The following is a 13715-nucleotide window of genomic DNA, read 5'->3' as shown; positions in this document are numbered from 1 at the left end:
TGAATAATAAAAAAAATAAGGAATTGTAAGTTGACAAGGTCCTTGCAATCTGTGAGATCAACCAAGGGCTGCCTCGCCTAAAAAAAATAAAAATTAAATAATAAATAAATAAATAAATGGGAATCACCTCTAGGATAATGCAGGTTTTAAACTGTTATCCCTCAAATACAACCAAAGTGGTGCCAAACTTATGATGTTACAATATAACTTATGATGTTAGAAAGTTAGATGTAAAGTACCTGCATTGTACTTGAGTTGGCATATGTATTAACCTGTGAGAAACACACACACACGCGCACACACAACTCCAATGACAATAAAGTCCCGGGAACAGAAAGCTAATCATATCCTTAGTTGGGAGGTTGAAAACAACAAAAGGGGACCACAGGAAAGGCTCTCAAACCTTTATCTATGACCCACTCCAAATATCTGAACTGGAAACCCGATTTTCTGAACTCAACTTTTTTCCCCATAAAAGCACAGGCATATTTAGCAGCAGGCAAATTCCATAACTCCTTTTCAAGAGAATGATAGCAGAGGCTTTTAGAGGAAAGAGAATGAATGGTCACCAGCATGAATATTTCATCATTCACTCCCCAGGCAACAGGAGATCAGCATATACAAATTACACTGATGCGGTGCTAAGAGGAGGCTACCCAGAGTTTTCAAGGGAGGAAGTCCTGGAAAAGCACTTGAAATTCCAACCGCCACATGATATGATTTGAAGACAGCTGGAAACCTTCACAGGCATTTGAGGATCTAAAAATGTGCTGAATTTCAGGTGTCTACTTCTTGCTAAAATCACTGAAGATGCTGACTGGGGAATGACTTCACATACCATTTCAGCCTATTTTATGATCTAAATCAATTATCTCACTGAAAGCTGGCAACCCTTTGTTAATAGTTTCAGAACTCTCCCCTCCCTCAACAAAACAAAACAAAACAAAACAAAACAAAACAAAACAAAACAAAAAATCGCTTAAGTACAGGTTGGTGGAACTAAAAGGCAAGAAATGATAAGACAAGAAAGAAAACCAGACTGAATGGAAAAGAAGATGTATGGGCAAAGTCACAAAACATTTTCCTTTATCTTAAAGAATTCTCTCAACCTAAATAATTTATGCCCCAAGCCCTCCTCCATCTAATATTTGTAGAGAGCTTTACATTTTATAACTTACTTTCACAGACATTACATCAATTGATTCCAATAGTTACCCACTACAAATGGCCAGCACAGATATCTTTAAACCTGTTTTAGGGATAAAGGAACCATGTTTCAAAAGGTTAAACTGTCCAGAGTCCTAAGGCTGATTAGCGATTTGGGAGTCTCAATCTACTACTTTCTCTTCCAAGTTAACTGGCAGATGGGCCTTCACTTGGATAGTTTCTTTAGCAAGTTGTCCTCGGTCATGGTTGAGATTCAAGGGATGCCTCTAAGTAGATGCTGTAGTCTGTTGTACGTTTATCTATCCTTGAGGACCAGCTCCTGTTCAGGCTGTCTAGGTGTGAACTCTGGATACTCCGTTTGCTAATCATATGGCTTTGGGAAAGTTACTGTCACTGAGTCATACTTTTTCTATATATAAAACAGGAATAAATATAATCTTCTCCTGATAAATTGGAAGAATCAAATAAAAATACAAGTCAGTCCTTTTAAAACAGAACTTGTGATTTAGTTGATGCCCGTAAATATGAGCTTCTACGATGATAATAATAACAGTGATGCTGATTGTTATCATAAAACCCAACAGTAGCCAGTAGCCCAAGATAACCTGTGAATTAGGCAAACTTCTACTTTGTCAACACATCTCTCTTTTAAGTTACCTTTTACACAAGACATTTATTCAAGCTTTTATGTAATTCAACTTCACCCACAGCAGCAGAGTATAAACATATTTAATTCTAGGCCCATAATATTTAGTCCCAAAATACCACAAACAGCATGATATTGTTGTTTAAAACCAATGTTTAAACATATAGGGAAAATATATGTGTGCAGGACCATATACATATTTTTTAAAGAGCGATAATGGTAAATACAAAAAAGAGATAGTGATTATCTCCAGGAGGAAAGCATGGAGATATTGTGGAGAAAGGAAACATAGGTAGATTTATATTGTTAATGAATTATTTGGGGGGTACAGTGCCAGTCTTGTAGATAGTTACTATAGTATTAAATAAACACATAAATAATGCAATGTGTTTTAATGTTGATAGTGGGTAATCAATTAAGCATTTTAATTCATCCGATACTTTATATCCAAAAAATTAAAAGTAGAATTAAAAAGCACAAGCTCAGTTCAATATAATTTAATATATTTTTAAAGAATATATTATATAGAAGGCATATGTTTAAAGGTATATATTTATAGAGAAAATTAGTATTTAGCAGACTAAACTAGCATCAAAAAACTTGAAATTTATTCCTTCAGCCTATCTCTGTTCTAATTCAATTGTCACATCACTGACATTGACTCTTTTTATTCATCTCAGTGATATTATGACAAGAAATGTACTTCCAGAGTCAAGTGGACTCAAACATTGCTCAAAAATTTGCCCACTTAGGAAAAACAATTATGTAAGTTCTGAGATTCAAAATTTTCATTCCTAAAATTCCAGAGGCATCATATCGACTCTGTAGGCATAGTGTACTTTAATTCAGGTCCTCTTAAATTTAGAGGCTTAATAATTTAGACCCACCATGAAGAAGCTACAGAAACAGAAATCCGTGAGTTAAAGTAATTAGAAGTGTGTCTGGCAAAGAGTAAATGCTATATAAGTGCTTGTTAAATAAATAAATAAATCTCTTTGGAAATTACGATGACTTTTCCAAAAAACTGTCATTCAGTTCTTCAAAATTCTGACTTATTTGCCCTGAGAACAATTTGCCAAAGGAAAATGAGGACAGTCTCTATCCTGCACTTGACCAAACAAGTTAGCGACGTTTTTCATAACCTCCTACATTTTCAAGTCTAGTATGTCATATCAACGACAACCTTATAAAGTTCTAGGATATCCAACAAATTGTGGACTCTTGCAGCCCTTCAATTCCAAAGTGCTCTCATTTGAAGGCTTAGCTCAGTTAACCCTTTCAATGAATGTTTACAATACATAGCTATTTCGCACATTGAAATACATTAAACATGTATATTTTCCTTTGCAAAGGGCAGCATGGTTGTCTCCCCAACATTCATTCCACGCTGGCCCCATTGTGTAGCAACAGTGTGATTTTGCATAGGACTGACCTACCCCAAGCTGTAGAATATATCCCAACTGGTCTAAGGTGATTAAGATAATCCCATACCTATTGCCAAAGTGATTGAATTAGGAGAGGTGAAGAGAGAGGATGACAACTTTTGTTCAAATGAATGTGGGAAGCTATGCCCTTCCAATCTCTCATATAAATACAGAAGTACATATTCTGATTTCTTGCTGTGGCCATCTTGTGACCATTGAGGAAGCCAATCTGGGCATGAACCCAATGTACAGGGAGGGTAAAGCACAGAGAATTGAAGAGAAACAGATCTAAGACTTCAGTTCGGCTATGCCCAAAGCCTGCTCCACGTCTGGAATTCAAAGTTAACAAACCACAAATTTAATTTGTTCATTAGTTTAAACTAAAAGCTTTTTAGCATTCAGATTTTGACAACAGAAGTATGAAATTGGCTGAATTGAAGTAATAAATGACAGTGATGAAGGCTCATCTATCCATGGCTGGAAAATTGATAATCCTTTTTATTTATATTCTTCTAACAGTGAAAACAATCATAAACGACCAAGGAATAAGGCATACAGAGAACTATTATCCATGTCTCTGGTGATTTTCTTTATCACATCATTTAGCGTTTCTGACTTGCTGAAGTGACGAGGGAAAAAATGGCAGTTACACAGCAAATCTCTTCTTTTATGTCAATAAAATCATTCGAACACCTCTGTTTTCCTGCTGAAAGAAAACACAAATTTCTTATCATCAAAAGGATAGGTCCCATTGATGATTTATGTATGACAATTCATCATTTTAAAAATTTCACTCCAATAACATGTTGGTGATATTCCCACATCAGTGGTATTCTGGACTTAGTAGAGCCCCTGACTAAATGCAGCTGCTTCACTGATGAGGATACACTGAAATTCAAAATGCTGAGAAACACACATAAAAATGCCATGATAGTGGCCGAATGACGATATCACGACTCAAGTTTCCTTATCCAGCACACCATGAAAATAGACTAGAAAAATTCTGTATCAGTCAGTAGTATCTGTGTAACAAACTACTCCAAAATTAGTGCCTTAAAATATTTATTCTCATAAATCTGTGCATTAGCTGGGATATCTCTGTTTCAGGCTACAGATCTGTGAGGCTGTTTCACTGTCTCTCATCTTTCTTTAGATCGTAGGCTCATGAGGTAATGTTCTTATGGAGATGGCAAGAGTACAAAAGAGATCACCCAACTGCATAGGCATATTTAAAGCCCTTCCTCGTGTTTCATATTCGAACTTCCCATTGGCCAAGACAAGTCACATTGTTAAGTCCCAAGTCAAGAAAAAGAAATTATAAAGTTACTAGCAAAGAACAAAAAATTAGAACGAATAATTCAATCTACTATAAATGTAAACAGACTGAGGAGCATTCAGTAAAAAATATACTTCCTAAAGTAAACACTCACGCACACACACGCGCACACACACACACACACACACATACGCATGAGGTTTGTTATGAAAAGCACCAGGGTGTATTGCAGTTATGCAATGCAATGCCTTGGGTAATGAACAGAAAATAAATGCCTCTTTTGAATCAAGTTCATTTATTTAGCTTGAGATCGGGATTAATGCTATAAATTTCTCATTAAATATTAAATCACAGCTCTCTCATCCAGGCAAATTAGTGTAGATATTACTTATGCCAATGAAATTCCATCCAGGCTCTAATTTGAAAAGTGTAAATGAAAGGCTTTACTAAGGACAAATAAAACATCCTTTTCTCCTATTTCAAAGTCTTCTTGCAAGTGAATTTCTAGATTTTTTTCAGCACCACTCAATTTACTTTGACCGGAAATAAAATTTTACTTGTTTTGCTCACATTTTTCAAAATGTCACCAATTTCAGACACTCTCAGTAGTATCAGTGCTCAGGAAGCAAAGGGTTTATGAGAGGGCTATTCAAAGAACAAATGACCAGCCTCAAAACAACTTTAGTAGGGAAACGGAATCGAGTTAAAGAAAGCAGAGGTGACAAGGATATATGTTAAAGTCATTTGATATACAAAAAGCCACTTCCATGTGAAAGCAATAGATAGCTCAGCAGCAAAATGGCACCCCTGAGCGGATCACCACTGCAGTAGGTGATTCTAGAAGTGGTACCTGTTGCCACATGATCAATGGAAACCCCACAAGGAATCTATGCAGAAAGAAACAATGATCGTTTATTAGTCTTCCCACCATGAACAAGTAGAATAGATTGCAAGTTATATAGTAAAACAGAATCTGGGTTCAAATCTGAATGCTACTATGGGAACAAGTCCTAGCCCTTTACTAGCTGTGAGGAATTTTGCAAATCTACATTAGCCTCAGTCTCCTCATCTGTAAAGTGGAGAAATTATTAATACTTATTCCTTAGTATGATTGAGACAACTAAATGGAGAGAATGTATGTTGAACAATTGACATCATGCTCAGCAAATGTTAAAGATTAATAAATAGTAGCTAAAGACATTTTATGGGCTATTGTAAATTTTTACCATGCAAGGGGCAGATAAATATTTGTTGACAAACTGGTGAATTATCTTTTCCCTTCCATTCTGCATGACATTCCAGGGGGCGTACCAACATGTACCAGCTGTTTGAATAGTAAATAATGATCTCATTAGAACGCGCCCAAAATAGTTTTAATATACAAAAATTACTGCACTCCTCAATTTTAGTTTTAGTATAAAACACTGAAAATAAAGATCCCCAACATCTGATTCAGTTACTTGGGGGAATCTACATTTTTAAAACCACCCTGGGTTATTCTGAGGCAGATAGTTTACATTTTGAGAAAAAATAGTAAGAATATAAACCATAATATCCTACATTTAAAAAGCATAAAAATATTTTTAACTACTTCAAAAAATCTTGAGTTCCATGGATTGTCATTTTTAAAGAGATTAAGAACAACATTGTAAATAAAAATGGATTAGTTTAGGATATGTTGTTTGTAAGAGAGGAAAATTTCCCTCGTATACCCAGCTCTTTAAAGATGTTGGGCCATGTCATTTTTCTGTGTAATTTTCCATACTACAGTGAAATAAAAGAGGATAATCTGGAGTCAGCAAAATACCTACAAAAGATTCTTCTTGGAAAATGATAACTAAGAACAGCTTTCAGGATGGATTTAGAGCCCTAGCAAGCACCCTCAGAGGAAGGGAATCAAACATTTTTGTTGCTGGATGTGACCCCACCGATGTTATCCTGTTCAGTGTCCTTGTAAAACTGTTTCTCAGAGACAGGAAGTGGTGTCATAAACCACCAAGTTTATTAATAACTGTGCTGAGATGACCACCACAGTTTTCAACTGTTTCTTTTTTGTTTTGTTTTGTTTTTCCTGCTAAACCAGTGATTTTCAGACTAGGGTTCCAGGTTAGTGAATAAGGAAATGTGTTAGCTTATAAGTTAGTTTCAGTATATCCAGAGCGCTAATGGGAATTTGCTCTTAATTAAAGTTATAGAAGACAAATTTGAAAATTGATTTCCTTTGTTTTACCTGCAATTATATAAACTCGGTATGGTAGCACGAATGATCTCATGCTGAAAAAAAAAAAAAAAAAAAAAACTCTGAAAAGATGGTAAAAAAGATTCCAGAAATTACTACACTTTAACAAGCTAATCGTCATAGAATTGCCTGGGATATATTGGTGCCTCTGACTCTGACACAAGTCCAGAAGACACCCGAATCCAAATAGAAAACCTGCTTAGTCGGGCCAAAATGCAGAGATGGCTAAAATAAAGTTACCCATAGCAAAGAATGATGTTTGCTGCCTGGATACTTACCTTCATTATGTAGTAGCATTATAATTGAAGTGATGATGCATTTTCACAATATTACGATAAACTTAGATCATGGGTTTAAGTCTGGATACATGTTTAAGTGTAAAACCAGTAATGACCCAAAGGGAACTAAAGTATTATTTAGTAGTTGCAGTTTAGTAAAAAACCTTTCAAAACACAAATCTTTGTAGCATTCAGAAGAAAAAATAAAAACTTTTATGGTACTATATCAAGCTATAAAGCTACCTGTTACCACAAATTCACACTGTTAGGTCCCTGAGCTAAAATTTTAAGATTTTTCTAAGTGAACGTATCTCCAGGAAAGAATACCTACCAAACACAAACTGTTTGTATAGAATTTACATCCACATTCAAAATGTACAGAACAATTTTTTTCACTGAAAACCCCAAATTTTGAAGCATGTTGCTTCACTGGTTAAAATGAATATATCCAGCTTATCTGATTGCATCAAACATTTAAACTCATCATGAGAGAATCATATATGGAAATTCCATATTTTTATAGCCTTCCGTGTTACAGTAAACTTGATTATATCTACACCAAAGCGTAGCACTCGTAAGCTCCAAAGTATTCCCTTTGAAATGAATTATTCCTTAATAGATAAATAATGCAAAGGAGGAGAATTTACATTTAATACGAGCCTACCATATTCCAAGTACCATGCTCAGAACTTTAGATGAAGGACCTCAGATTTGCCATACATGGTATTACTGAACTGAACAGACTTCCAATAAGGAAACCGAAGCTTGGAGAGACAGAGAGGACAGGGTGAGAGCTCACAGATGGCAGTGCTGAATCCACCTACACCAGAAGTAGCTCCAGTTTGTCCTCATTTAATTGAATACAGAGGTGTACTCAGCAAAGATATCCAAAGTATTAGAGCTATTAGGTTGTAAGTGACAGAAACACCATTTGAACTTGTTTAAACAAAATAGAATTTATTTACCCCTATGCACAAAGATTAAGAGGAAAGAGTTGGGATCCGCTTTAACAGTGGCTGGAATTACAGCCTTGAAGAAAGTCAAGGCTCTCTCTCTCCTCTTTGCATTGACTTCTCCAGATGAAGGGCATGGTCATAGGAGCATCTCTCTCGAACGTTACATTCTTTTGCAATAAGACTCCCATCTACCAGCTGCTGGTGAAAAATACTTTAGAGGAAGGTTCCTCAACAGCAACATTACTGACATTTTGGATTGGCTCTTTCTTTGTTGTGAGGGTTCATGTTGGACATTGTGGAATGTTTAGAAAAATCACCAACCTCTGCCCACTAGCTGCCAATAATATTCCCCAGTCATTACAATAATATTTGTCTTCAGATACTGTCAAGTGTCCCTTATGAAGTGGCAAAAGCTCCTCCTGTTGAGAATCACTGCTTGGGGTGGCAGGGAGAACTGTGACTACCTTGGTCTGATTCAAACATCCACCTTTGCAAGTCTTGGTGGCCAGAAAAGTAGGGGGTGGGGAGCGGGGAGTGCTTTTAAATATATGGTCAATTCAGAACACATGACGAGTGTTTGAGGGGGAGGAAAATTTTTTAATAGGAGGAGGGTATGGCATAGAAATGGACAGCAAGAGTCTTTGAGACTGAGATGTACTCCAATTTGTGTCAATTCCATGCAGGTTATAGCAGGAACGCAAAACATGAGCTTCTTTGCCTGACTAAAATGAAACCTGGTGAATCTTTTCTAACTAAATGCCACATCTTCCAATGCATTCCAGTTGCTCTAAAGGAATACTTATTTTTGCTCTCTCTTCTTATGTCCCCAACTTTCATATACCAAGCACACCTTTAAAATGAGCAGCAAATTTTCTTGTTTAGGGCACAAGATAATAATAACAGCTAAACTTATTGAGCATCTAGTAAATGACAGTCACTGATCTAAGCATTTTTTATTCATCTCATTTAATCCTAAAAAGGGCCCTATTAAATAGGCCTTATTGTTATCTCTATCTCATAGAAGAAGGAAAAAATCTTAGAGAAGTTAAGTGACTTGCTCAAGGTCCTCTAGCTAGGATTCCAAAACATGTCTGTTCTACATTAAAATCGACACTCTTATCCACAAATAAACGCTACAAATGGTTTTGCAGGACTCAAAATCAAAGGGCAAAAAAGAAACAGTAGAAGTAAATATGGATCTTCTTTTCTCTTTTCTCCCACTATTATCTCCCTACCAACTACACCCCATTCCTCATCCCCTCCACATCCCTGTTTTAGGAATGAAGAAGAAGTCATGGAGACATTTTTCAAGAGTAAATTGCTACTAAGTAGAGACAATCAATTAACTCAAAACCTAAACACTGCAAAGGGTAAGTGAGGGTTGATCAGTATATTTATTCCTATTCAATTACCCACTCCGATCCCGTTTCAACTGATGTTGAGGAAGCAGGTGGCCAAAGAGTGGATTAGATAGTTGCTATGAAATACAATGCCTGAGAATCAGCATTATGACAGGCAGAATTCTTTTGTAGAAATTAGAAAAAGTAGCTACAGATCCTAAGTGTTTCAAAATATAACACGAAAATGTCAACAAAGTAGACCAGGACCTCATCGATAAGCCCAGGACATCAATAGGCCTATGGATAGAAAGTTTTGAACCTCAGGATAATTACAAACATAATTTTTCTAATTTGGACAGGAAGCCCTGAGAAGGAATAAGAGAATGCGAAAGGAGACCAGCTAATGGTTCCAGCTCTGCTTCCAACCATTCGATTCATTTTAATTTGTTTATTTGGTCTCAGTTTCTTCAACTCTAAAATTGTTTTTTAAGTTATGCTGCCCACTGGACCACTTCTCCCTGGTATGTCCTATGGTCCAGGGATGAGATGGCGATGTTGGTGCCAAAGGACATTTCAATTTTCCTTAGTCTAATCGAGGTAGAGACTGAGCACTTCTCCTGGCAACTCCAATTGTACCTGGTCAGGAGAAACTACATGCAGCTCAGCACTCAACCTGTGGGAAGAGGTTTTATACCAGTGGGGCTCCGCTCCGCAGCTCGTCATTCCTTGCTTTGGTGTTTTACCCCATCTTCCCAGGAACTGGTGTCACATCTTACCCCTCCATGCTTAATTAGCTATATCTTATCCTTCAAACTAGACATGGAAATTGTCTTGGGCCGAGTTGCATCATTTTCTTGCCACTTTTGTTGTGGTCCCTGCTCCTGTCAGTCCCTGTCCTCTCTTCCACTGGCCCCCTAAGCTTGTCTATGATGAAACTGGGAATGCCCTCCTCTCAATCTTTTCCAATACTATTTATTTTCCGTTTACTTCACAGTTCTTGAGGCAACTGCAGCACACACATACAATTCAATACAAAGCAAAAGACCTTCCAATGATTCACCTCAGTGTGCACAATAGTCTTGTATCACCTGCAGCCCAACAGGCTGGATAACTTCTAATACCCCTTTCGGTTACAACATTCTATAATGTCACAGACACCATGACAATTATTTTAAACATTACATACAGCAAAAGAGACTTGTGGTGCATCGAACAACAGTTATGTTCTAACATGAGTAGAACTTCAAAAATTGTTCTTTGTTAGGGGTGAAATGATTTCAGATTTTCTGTCTATGGCCATGCTACCCTGAGTAAGTCCGATCCTGTCTGTTCTCAGAAGCTAAGCAGGATTGGGCCTGGTTAGTACTTGAACGGGAGACCACCTGGGAAGACCAGGTGCTGTAGGCATAAAAAAATAAAAAATAAGAGATCCTAAACTGACAAGGTCCTTGCAATCTGTGAGGTCAACCAATGGTTGCCTCATCCAAAAAAAATAAATAAATAAAGTGATTTCAGATTTTCCACTCATAAATAACTGCATAATACTGTGATTGGCAATTGAAAGATAGACATGGAGCCCCATGCCCCCAGCATGTAGGATAAAACTCCTGTTTCTTCTATAGCGTCAAGGCAAATTAGGGAATGATGGGGAAATGCCCAGGGTCCCAAGCTGTTTTCTCTATTCCCCTCAAATAAGTGGAGCCCATGTGTACTTTCCTTGTGATGTGTTCATCACCATGACCAACACTTTAATGAACCTTTTCTTTTTTCGGATTGTGGGGGTGGTGGGGGGGGGTTGGTGAAATGCTTTTGAAGAAACACATGGAAACAAATATACACGAATGAATGCACTTCCCCAAAGGGCATGCCCTTCTCTCAACAATGCAAGCTATTCTTTGGGATACAATTTCAATGTCAGTTTATTAACTACATAAAAAAAAAAAAAAGAAGTCATTGCTTTATATTGTACACTATTTAAAAACAAACAAACAAACTTGATTACCCAGCTTAATGAGCCATCTAGTTTTAGCAGGCTTCACTATGTAATACTTTGGAATTTTTCCCAAAATCTAAATGACCCACAAAGTCTCATGACTATTGAAAATGTTTACACACTGTACCAAAAGCTTAAGAGGAAATTCTTGCAAGTTTCAAAGATGTTTTCATTTGTTACATCAACTGCAACAAGTTTATGGTCACTTGAGATAAAAATTTAGAAGTGTCAATACTCATTAGGAAGTGTAACTGATGCTTGTATGTGTTTGTTTATTATTTTTTATTTAGCCACTGCTTATATTATTTATTCATATCTATCATGCCTTGTTTCAGCAAGAATTTAAAAGGAGACATTAAAATACAAGAAATAACTAAAATTAAAAGTAAAGTGAAAGATTAAAAAAAAAAAACATGAGAGATACAAACAAAGAACAAGAATGAACTTTAAAATGCACATCATAGTGTGAACCCATAATGTGGCTGTCAGCCAATGGAAAAAGGAAAATCAGGTCAGCTACACAATTTACAATGTCCATAAGACAGGAAACAAATCAACTGCTCAGGAAGAACTGTGTAACTTACAAGGTTTCCTTTTTCCCATTACCACATGGGTAGGGCCAGTCAAGCTTTTTCTCAGAAAAGTTTTGAATCAATTTTATGTCACAGGTAACTAAATAAATAAGGTCCCAAGTTTTGCTCCATGCTGAATGACTCTGTGGAATATGGCAGTAATGCTCATAGCTTTAAAAATGCTGAGGCATATATAACAAGACACTTGCCTTTATCAAAGTAAGCTTTGAAAATAAAGTAAGAATGCCTAACTTAGAATGACATTAATTCCTCCAAGAAAAAACAAATTTGCAAATACTTCCTAAAGTTATTTTATTAGGTCATAGTTAAATGAGATTAGGATATAAGAAATAATCAAATTAAAGGAATGTCATCCCAAAATACCTATGATAGAATAGTTGATATGTCTCTTCCTCAAGAAATATATTTAGCTAGTTGATTTTTTAATGGTTGCACTATCTTATCACATTTCTCTGAAGATATTAATTATACTCACACGCATGTTCAGAGAGGCTTATACATAAATCTTCTTTTCACATTGCAAATAATGGAAAATTGGAAATACATAAAGGTCCTTCAACAAGGTAATCATTAGACAAGGTGTGACACATCCTAGAACACTACACACGTTAAAACAAAGATTTTAGAACATATTTGCTTTATTTTTCTGTTTGCTCTATTAATTCTACTTGGTTGTATTCACTCATCTAATTATTGATTCTGCTGGCTTTTTTTCATAACGTTAGTCTTTCCAAAGTGTTTAGTGATTCCTGGTAATGTGAGCATTTTGACTTTGAGATTTTCTATTAGCCTGCTGTGAATACTGTATTTGTCTTCATTCATTGTGGAGAGAAGAAAATATGCTGTCTTGCAAGGCAGGCCTGTAGCTCATCTTACCAGTTTTGGGACCTTCCCCTCCATACAATGTCAGAAGCTATCTGGGACACTGTCCTTTATCTCAGACCCAAGTAATATCACTCATTGCTTCTGCCAGGGGTGGGGACAAGCAGATATTTCTGCTGTGTACTGCTTGGCACAATTTGGGGGAGGAGATATTACTGAGCCACGACACACAGTCATGCTGTGGGTTATTCCAGGGCCTCTTCCTCTTCCTCTGTCGGCCACTCCTGACTTTGAACCTGTCCTGAAACTGTTCCTATCTTGTGAAGAAAAACCATTGTGCTCATGTTATAGCAGCAGATTTCCCATTTCAGTCCAATCTGAACTATTTCAGGGATTTCTTAAATGTCCATAAAGAAGATCCCTTTTGATTTTCCAGCATTACTATAGATTTGTTTTTAAATACTATGTTTTTTGCCATTTCTAGGAGTTTAGAATGGGAATAGGAGGCTGGTGTGTGTGCTCAGCTCAGTCTCATGATCCAGTCTCCACAGGTGCATTGTGAAAAACCATGTTCACTCCCTTCCTGCACCCTCCTCCTTAAAAATGCAGTTGGGACCCCCATGGGGATCAGGTGGGCAAAATAAATTAAATTAAGGAGAATTTACATCCTTACAATACTGATTTTTCCAGCACATGAACAAACATTTCTTTTTTTTCATATATTTTCTCCATAGGATATTATAATTCTGTTCACATAGATCTTAGACACCTTTTATTATTTATTCCTAGGTAGTTTATGCTTTGGTTGCTATTGTGAATGGGATCTCCTTTTTCATTAAAAGTTCTAACCAATTCCTGCTGGTATGTTAGAAAAGCTATCGATTTTGATATATTCATTTTATAGCTGACCACCTTGCTCAGCACTTTTATTTTTTTCTAATAGTTTTTCAATTGATTCTTTTAGGCTTGTCACGGAGATGA

The 13715-nt window shown here is 36.5% G+C and overlaps 1 pseudogene; it reads left to right on the top strand.

Moving 5' to 3' along the window:
* The first annotated feature begins 10614 nt into the window (after window positions 1–10614).
* On the top strand, window positions 10615–10733 carry LOC118601847 (annotated as a pseudogene).
* Window positions 10734–13715: the final 2982 nt, after the last annotated feature.

This window comes from Rousettus aegyptiacus, unplaced genomic scaffold (genome assembly GCF_014176215.1).
Source record: "Rousettus aegyptiacus isolate mRouAeg1 unplaced genomic scaffold, mRouAeg1.p scaffold_m13_p_4, whole genome shotgun sequence".
NCBI lineage: Eukaryota > Metazoa > Chordata > Mammalia > Chiroptera > Pteropodidae > Rousettus > Rousettus aegyptiacus.
This window is presented reverse-complemented; position numbering and strand designations above follow the sequence as displayed.